Source organism: Heloderma suspectum, chromosome 1 (genome assembly GCF_057233095.1).
Source record: "Heloderma suspectum isolate Gila_16-S chromosome 1, 16-S_ref, whole genome shotgun sequence".
NCBI lineage: Eukaryota > Metazoa > Chordata > Lepidosauria > Squamata > Helodermatidae > Heloderma > Heloderma suspectum.
Window position 1 is genome coordinate 37023869 of NC_139458.1, and position 8647 is coordinate 37032515.

Sequence of the window (8647 nt, forward strand, 5' to 3'; positions counted from 1 at the left end):
TGATAGCATAAATGTGACCTTAGGGCAGATGTAAAGAGATGTTTTCATACTTGCACCACAAGCAGCAAATGAAAGGGCCAAAAGGGCCAGCAGCTCTCACCAAGACACTGTTTTCAGGAAACACTTGTAACCTGAACAAACTTTGTTTCATTTAGAGGAACTGCCATGCGTATCGGTTACCTATGAAGTTCTGCCAGTAGAGACGAAAGTGTGTAAGGTGCTAAAAGTAGCTCCCTCATTATGTGATCCCCTATTATCTCATTACCATGAATAAAACAATAATGTGAACTGAATTGGGTGGTTGTTGTAGAGTGGTGCCAAACAGGTAATTTGGGATTCATTATTTGTTTTCTTTGCAGAGAGAAATGTCCAGCCATCCCATAAAAAAAGGTGATAGAACGCAGCAGCATGATATCTCTGTGTAGTTACATTGCCTGGATCGTAAGCTATATCAAGATACCTGGATAAAGTATCCTTCGGAGTGTGCAGCGAACCTTTGACCTCACTGAAGCCAAAGGAGTTTTGCCACTGATTAATTCGCAGCAAGCCTGGGTTAGTGTTAGGATTTCACGAACAGACCAACTATTAGGCAGTGGTTTAAGCAAATTGTTGTACTGGGAGGCATTTTTATCCTATCGACGCATGTAATTCTTATTAGATTTCCAACACCTTCTAGAACTAACACCAAAAAAAGATGTCCTCTTCATCATAGGGGATTGGAATGCTAAAGTAGGAAGTCAAGAAATCACCGGGATAACAGGCAGGCATGGCCTTGGTGTACAAAATGAAGCATGACAAAAGCTAATAGAGTTTTGCCAAGAGAACATGCTGATCATAGCAAACACTCTTTTCCAACAGCACAAAAGGCGACTCTACACATGGACATCACCAGATGGTCAATATCGAAATCAGATTGATTATGTCCTTTGCAGCCAAAGATGGAGAAGCTCCATACAGTCAGTAAAAACAAGACCTGGAGCTGACTGTGGCTCAGATCATGAGCTGCTTCTTGCAAAATTTTGGCTTAAATTGAAGAACGTCGGGAAAACCACTAAACCATTCAGGTATGACCTAAATCATATCCCTGATGAATATACAGTGGAGGTGAGGAATAGATTTCAGGGATTAGACCTGATAGACAGAGTGCCTGAGGAACTATGGACGGAGGTCCGTAACATTGTTCAGGAGGCAGCAACGAAATCCATCCCAAAGAAAAAGAAATGCAAGAAAGCCAAGTGGCTGTCTGATGAGGCTTTACAAGTAGCTCACGAAAGAAGGGAAGCGAAAAGCAAGGGAGAAAGGGGAAGATATACCCAACTGAATGCAGAGTTCCAGAGAATAGCAAGGAGAGACAAGAAGGTCTTCTTAAATGAACAATGCAAAGAAATTGAGGAAAACAACAGAATGGGAAAGACTAGAGATCTCTTCAAGAAAATTGGAGATCTCAAGGGAACGTTTTGTGCAAAGACGGGCATGATAAAGGACAAAGAAGGCAGGGACCTAACAGAAGCAGATGAGATTAAGAAGAGGTGGCAAGAATACACAGAAGAACTATACAGGAAAGATCTGAATGTCCCTGATAGCCATGATAGTGCGGTCACTGAACTTGAGCCGGACATCCTAGAGAGTGAAGTCAAGTGGGCCTTAGGAAGCATTAGTAACAACAAAGCTAGCGGAGATGACAGTATTCCAGCCGAGCTATTTAAAATCCTAAAAGATGATGCTGTTAAAGTGCTGCATTCAATATGCCAACAAATCTGGAACACTCAACAGTGGCCACAAGACTGGAAAAGGTCAGTTTACATTCCAATTCCAAAGAAGGGCAACGCCAAAGAGTGTTCAAACTACCGCACAATTGCGCTCATTTCACATGCCAGCAAGGTGATGCTCAAAATCCTACAAGCTAGGTTTCAGCAGTATGCGAACCGAGAACTACCGGAAGTACAAGCTGGGTTTCGAAGAGGCAGAGGAACTAGAGATCAAATCGCCAACATTTGCTGCATCATGGAGAAAGCAAGAGAATTCCAGAAAAACGTCTATCTCTGCTTCATTGACTACGCTAAAGCCTTTGATTGTGTGGATCACAACAAACTCTGGCAAATTCTTAAAGTGATGGGAGTACCAGACCACCTTACCTGTCTCCTGAGAAACCTGTACGAGGGTCAAGAAGCAACAGTAAGAACCAGACATGGAACAACCGATTGGTTCAAAATTGGGAAAGGAGTACGACAAGGCTGCATATTGTCACCCTGCTTATTTAACTTATATGCAGAGTACATCATGAGAAATGCCGGGTTGGATGAATCAGAGGTCGGAATTAAGATTGCTGGGAGAATTATCAACAACCTCCGATATGCAGACGATACCACCCTAATGGCAGAAAGCGAAGAGGATCTCAAGAGCCTCTTGTTGAGGGTGAAAGAGGAGAGTGCAAAAGCTGGTTTGAAACTCAACATTAAAAAAACTAAGATCATGGCATCTGGCTCCATCACTTCCTGGCATATAGAAGGGGAAGAAATGGAAGCAGTGACAGATTTTACTTTCTTGGGCTCCAAGATCACCGCAGACGGTGACTGTAGCCATGAAATTAAAAGACGCTTGCTCCTTGGGAGGAAAGCTATGGCCAACCTGTTGCAGAACCCAGAGTCAGAGAGACCACAGAGTGAAGGAAAAAGAGATTCTTTATTTAACGCGCGGGCTTAAGGCTGGAATCATTTCCAAAGAGCCAGAAGCCCCGATTTACATTAGCACATTGGTTTTATAGACATTGTGACACATATGAAACGGCTCCTCCTCCCCCTCCCGCATGGGGTTGCAATCCTCAACATTTCTTCTCTTAGCACTATTGTTTATAATACAAGAACTGGGTTATAGGGTAGCCATGATAAGGAGAGAACAGAAGAGAACAGCAGAGAACAAGATATACAATTGTATGACCTTTGACAAGATAAGGAATTCCTGTGTCTCGTCAGCTTACAACAATATATTCAAGGGAGAAAGAGCTCAGCAAGAACATGAAGCATGAGACTGCATGAGGCTACTTAGTCTGATCCCCGATATGGCTGCTACATTCCCCCCTTAAATGCATAATTTCATTACAATTATAGCATTTCTGATAACCATACAAAGCTTTTTGTGACATACATATTACTTAGCCTCTTGTTAGGCTATTAGAGCGTAGAGGGCAGCAGTTTTACTAGCTGAGACATAAACCAGATTGGTTAAACAGCGCATAAGACAAGGAACGCAGAGACATAACAGTATCTCTATGAACAACACTGGTAGAATTAGGATGAACAACGCTTTTAAGCTAGCTAAGATCTGGAAGCCAAGGGGTTAACTAATTTAGCTAATTGTTTTGTCTTATTGTTTTGTTAGCTACTATATTGTGCAGCTTGTTGATCTGTTCATCTACAGCATTGCCATTATTAGTTAAGTTAAAACAACAGAGCTTTTGGTGTATCTCACAACTTAAATGATGAAGAAGGAAGAGGTAATCTATACTAGCTCTATTTTCTAGAACTGCACCTCTTAGATCACGCAACTCTTTATTTAACAATGACAATGCTCGTGAGGTGGCATTTCTGCTTTTGGCTAAGCTGCAAGCTAACCAGTTGTTCTTTAGACCATTAGCCAAGGCTAAACCTGGAACCCCAACTAGTGACATTGCTAAGGCCAATTTTTCTGAGTCAGAATATAACTGCACATGACTATTACAATTTTTAGTTAGTTGGAGTGCTCGAGGCTGCCGTTGACGGATTTTCTCGGGCTACAGGGGAAGAATTGGCACCAATTTAATTGGCGGCTGAGGCAACATGGGTGGTTATTAGACAAGTTGGCAGGAATGAATGACCAAGTGCGGGAACTACATGTCTAAAACCATCCATGAGGCAAAAGTATGTGGGCATTATTAAAAGATATGTTTTGAATTTTATTACAGTGGAAGGGGGCCAGGGATAGCTTTGTATTTTCTGGAAAAAAATTTTGACAATTAAGCATTCGTGCACACGTAGCATTTGTTTCAGCAATGATGGGGGTGCGTAGAGTGAACTCTGTAGGGGGTAGGATCTTTGCAACCATGCCCCAATTAGCATTTTGGGAATAAGTTAAACTTACACCATAAACTTTTAACATGGTATCTTTTTGAATTTTCTCAGAATGTCTACAGACAGGTATTAGGCAAGAGCTAATAAGCCTGTTTGCAGGTATACCTCTTGGCAAACAAAAATGTTTTATTTTCATGATGTTAGCCAGGTGAAGCCAGTAATTATCAGCAAATCACTGGGACAAACTTCTCCTTCCAGGGGCAGACCCCCCTTTTTGCACCTTATTAAGGAAACACAATGCAGCACTACTAACACTACAACACGCATGTTTGATCTTCTTTGGGATCTGACCGTACGCTGGGCAGCTATTCACCTGGCAAGCTGCAGTAGGGTCTAGTCCCCTTCTTCAATTTTCCAGTTGCAGGTCTGACCGTACGCAGGGGGACAGTTTCCCGGTGTGTCCACAGTAAGGTCTAGCCTGAGTCTTCTTACTGCTTTTTCAGAATGATTTTTAAAGGATTTTCAGGATTTCTGTTTACAGTCTACTCTCCCCCTCTCGCTCTCTTGACTCGTGTCCAGTGTATCCAGGGTTTAACTCCAGCTGCTTTTCCCTCTTTAACTCATACTTTAACTCTTAATTGGAAAGGATGAACTTCTGTGATGGGAATGGCTTATTTTTTAAGACAAAGCTACGCTGGGCTTGAAGAACTTTGTTTAGTGTTTGGACTTCTTGTTGCTTGCTTTTGATGCTGCTCCAGTGTCAATTATGAAGTCAATGTCACGGCCCCTCACAGTCAATGTCACGGCCCCTCTCAAGCTGTCTCCCTCTTCGCCCATTCTGGCCCCTTTGGTTTTCTCCTTTGTGTATTTGATTTATTTTATTTGGGCATTCATGCCACTAATGTCCATCTTGTCCACACTGGGCACACTGGTTCTTTTTTAAGAATCTTCTTCCTCTGCCGGGTCTTTTTTTTTTTCTTTCGTCCACGTCTTTTTGGGCCTCTGGGCTGAGGGAGGGGGGTATACTGGTGATAGGCATTTGAAAGACGCTCCAAGTACGCTCTGGGGCCTCGGTGGCACCTTGCAGCACTTTAAACACTTTGGTCATATTAACTGACTTTTTTATACCTGCTTTCATGGCTTCTAACAGCAGGGTTTGATACTGGGTGAGGCGCTCTAGCCCCACTTGTGTTTTGGGATTCCAGCGGGGGGGGGGGTACTTACAAGGAGGCTTTATTGGGTAACTTACAGCACACAGGCGTACTTAATGGTTGGATCAGACAGCTTCTCTGAACCACGAGCTATTGCGCTAAATGGGTTTTATACCATACATGTTACCCATAACACTAGCAAGCATTTTCAGCATAGGCTAGAAGTGTTTGGTTCTCAGGCACAGCTTCCTGTAAACAACTTCGCTTCCCAAAGTGCTTGATAACACTTTTATTTATTAGTATGGGAAGACAAATTTTTTCTCTTTCTTTTGCTTTCTTTTTCTTTGCTGATCTGCCTGTATTGCAGATCATGTTTCAAACTTTTTATATAAAACTTTCTGCTCCATGCACCAGCCTTGTCTCTTTATTTGTCTTTTTCAAGTTAAACTTACTTAAACTTTTCTGCCTTACACTAGTCCCACTGACACACATTTGGGATAGGCTCTTCTTCTCCTTCTAGTTACATTTTCTTCATTTTAAAGAACTATTACATTATTGTGGCTACTTTATCCCAGGTAATAAGCTCCAGGCACAATCAGCTGCTTTTAATTTACCCTGGGGGCAACTATGGCCATGCTTCTTTTTTTATAATTTTTTTTTTCTTTGCCTCTTGCCTTTTCTTTCTTCTTTTTTCCTCCCTCTTCTCTATCTGTCTGCTACTTTCTCTATTTTTTTTTTTTACTTGCTTTTGTCTTTCTTTCCTTGTCATCCATTGGGAACCACACTTAGTATCATTTGGAGTTGCAACTAACACTAATTTGCAAATATCACATATATTTCATAATATTTAAGAAATCATAAAATATACAAAACAAACTTTTTTTGCAATTTAACACAATGAATGGAAAGCACTTTTTGCATGGTAAGGCATGATGGAGCAGATCCAGCAATTATACTGCTCTTCTGGCTGAAAGCTCAGGGCTCATCAAAATCAAGGGACAGGCATACCCACACACACAAAGAGTTCTAGGTCACCATTTTTGCATTGGCAACTCTATGCTGCATGAGTTCTGGCAGAAGGAAATTAAAAGTTATAAATCAAACTCAGCCTGCTGTACACTGAGCTGACTACAAACATAGACACACGGTCCACAGCGATGAGAGTTCAAGTTTATCAAAAGCTTCACAGCACTGTCCATGGCAAGTCTTTGACAATTTAAAATTTTAGTTCATGTGCAGAGTGTCTCTAAAAAGCCCAGACATTGATGGAGGCAAACAGAGAAGGCTCTGGGCAATGAAGATGCGATGTTTCCAGCAAAGGCTCTCCACTTTTGCATCAGTTTAAAAAGGGAAAGTGTGGCCCTACACCCCTTCTGACAGACAAGGGCCTTTAACTTTTTTAGCAAGGCCTCTATCTAAACAGAGCGGCACAGCTCAGCTCTCTAGCCGTGACGCTTTAACCTGGGCAACTCCTCTGTAAATTTTATTTTACTTCTGTCAGGTTCTCTCACAGACATTTTAAAAACTTACTCTTTTTTTTTCTCTTCTAACCTGGTACACGAAAGCACTGAAACACTGAGTGCTGAAACTCAGGACGCCTGGGGGGTGATGGGCATCGCCTTATACTTGCATTTTTCAGGCAGCCATTAATCTTCCGGGAGGCGGTGGGGTGATTTGCAGGACTTCAAAGGCAAGCTTCTCAGTTGGTTTGTATTTGTAAATCCCAAGCTCAAAACAGGACACAATGAGGTACAGGGCAGCCAAATTCTTGCTTTGGCACGGGCAACAAATAACTCGGGTCAGCTTTCTTCGCTGGGGTCTCAAACAGGAAAACAGTCTTAATTTAAAATTGTAACATCACTGACAGCGTCAGCCAGCCAGCTACACAGATCTCATTGTTTTTTTAAGACAGTTGCTCCAATATCTTCTTTTCTTTTCAATCAGGTTGGGTCTCCCAGCTTACACAGTTTATTGCAGCTTTCAGGAGCATGGCAGTAGCGTGATTTTGGCTTGGCCAGGAACATGCTGTCTGGTTTCTCGGTCTCTTTAGCACACATACTTAGGCAGTGTAACACTGGACACTCAAATCAGTGAGATTTCTTCATTGCAGGGAATCCCACGGCAAAAGCTTAATGGTTACGCTCTTTAGAAATCATATAGCTGATGGTCAGTAGCTACAGGCTCTATGCAATTCTAACACAGTTCAAAGCTAAACACGGTTACCTTGACAGAGATCTTCAACGTGGTCTTTCCGCTTCATTCTGCTTTGGGACAGTCTTATGGCACACTTTTCACTCGAAGAGGGGTCTAGCCTGTGCCCTGGGGGCTGATTCTTCACCTTTATTTTCTATTTTGCCTTCATCTTCTGGGTCTTCATTTTCAGTTTCCATTTCTTAGGGATTTTATCTCAATTAGGCGAGGTGATGATGTTGTACAACTCAGAACGTTGTGGGCAATTTTCCTGTCCCCCCTCTTTCGGCGCGCTAGGCTAACAGCTACTTCTTCGGCCTTACACTCTCACGCTCCCACGCTTTGTTAAAAGCCAGACTGTCCTGCAACATTTTTCTAATTAACAGCCTCAGATCTTGTTTTTTTCCTCTCAGCTCGACCTTGAGCTTTTTGCTGTTTTTCTATTCTGAATCTTTTTTTAAAAAAAAACCTTTTTCCTTCTTTGTTTGACATACATCTCAAGGGGGTGCAAGGTTTGCTTCCCCCACCACCCATAGCCTCCCTCCTAAATTGAAGACAGACACAATTAGGGAATGGGAATTGGTCAGTGAGTAAGGGGTCTCACTGGCCGACACAAGAGGATTTTTCACACCACGCACTTTGCTACTGGCCTGGGCACCCGGACGGTCAACGGTATGCTTCAGAAACCGCAGTAGCCACTCACACAATCATCAATCTCTCCACTACATCCATATGTCCCTGCCACCCACTTTTCCCACTTTTTACCAGAGCGGAAAACGGCTTCCCCAGCTTCCTCAGCTTCCTACTGAGTACTGGCGTGCTAGGTACTGGCGCCCACTCGGGGGTGTGATCAGGCCCCCCTTCTACCCGCAAGGAGTAGGTTCTTTTGTATACGTATACCACCAACACTGACCTTCTTCATAAGGCGGGGCCCTCTTTTTTTCTGCCCAATGGCCTTTCTCCCTAAAGGCGGGGCCCTCTTTTTCCCATATACTTGCCTTTCTCCTGAAGGCTTCCAATGTGGGTTTCAACTCAATTGCAGCTGCGATACAGGCAGGGCTCAAGTTCCTTCCTCCGCTTCCCAAGGTTCTCTTGCTGCTCGCTGCCGTTTGGGCGATCCCGGTGCAGGCTTTCTCCCATTCACTCGACAAAAAGGTCGGTGGCGCCAAGAAAGGGAGGCATGCGCCGAGCTCGTCTTCCCGGTGCGGCGATCAAGAGCAGGCAACTGCCACCTGTCTGGCTCAGAGCCTGCCACATCCG

The 8647-nt window shown here is 43.2% G+C and overlaps 1 long non-coding RNA gene across 1 annotated transcript in view; it reads right to left on the reverse strand.

Annotated features, from left to right (window-relative positions):
- Positions 1-7828, reverse strand: part of LOC146357128 (uncharacterized) — an 87255-nt gene extending 79427 nt beyond the window's left edge. The window contains exon 1 of the long non-coding RNA XR_014788651.1: positions 6728-7828. This is a non-coding gene — a long non-coding RNA (uncharacterized LOC146357128). The remainder of the gene's footprint in view (positions 1-6727) is intronic.
- Positions 7829-8647: the final 819 nt, after the last annotated feature.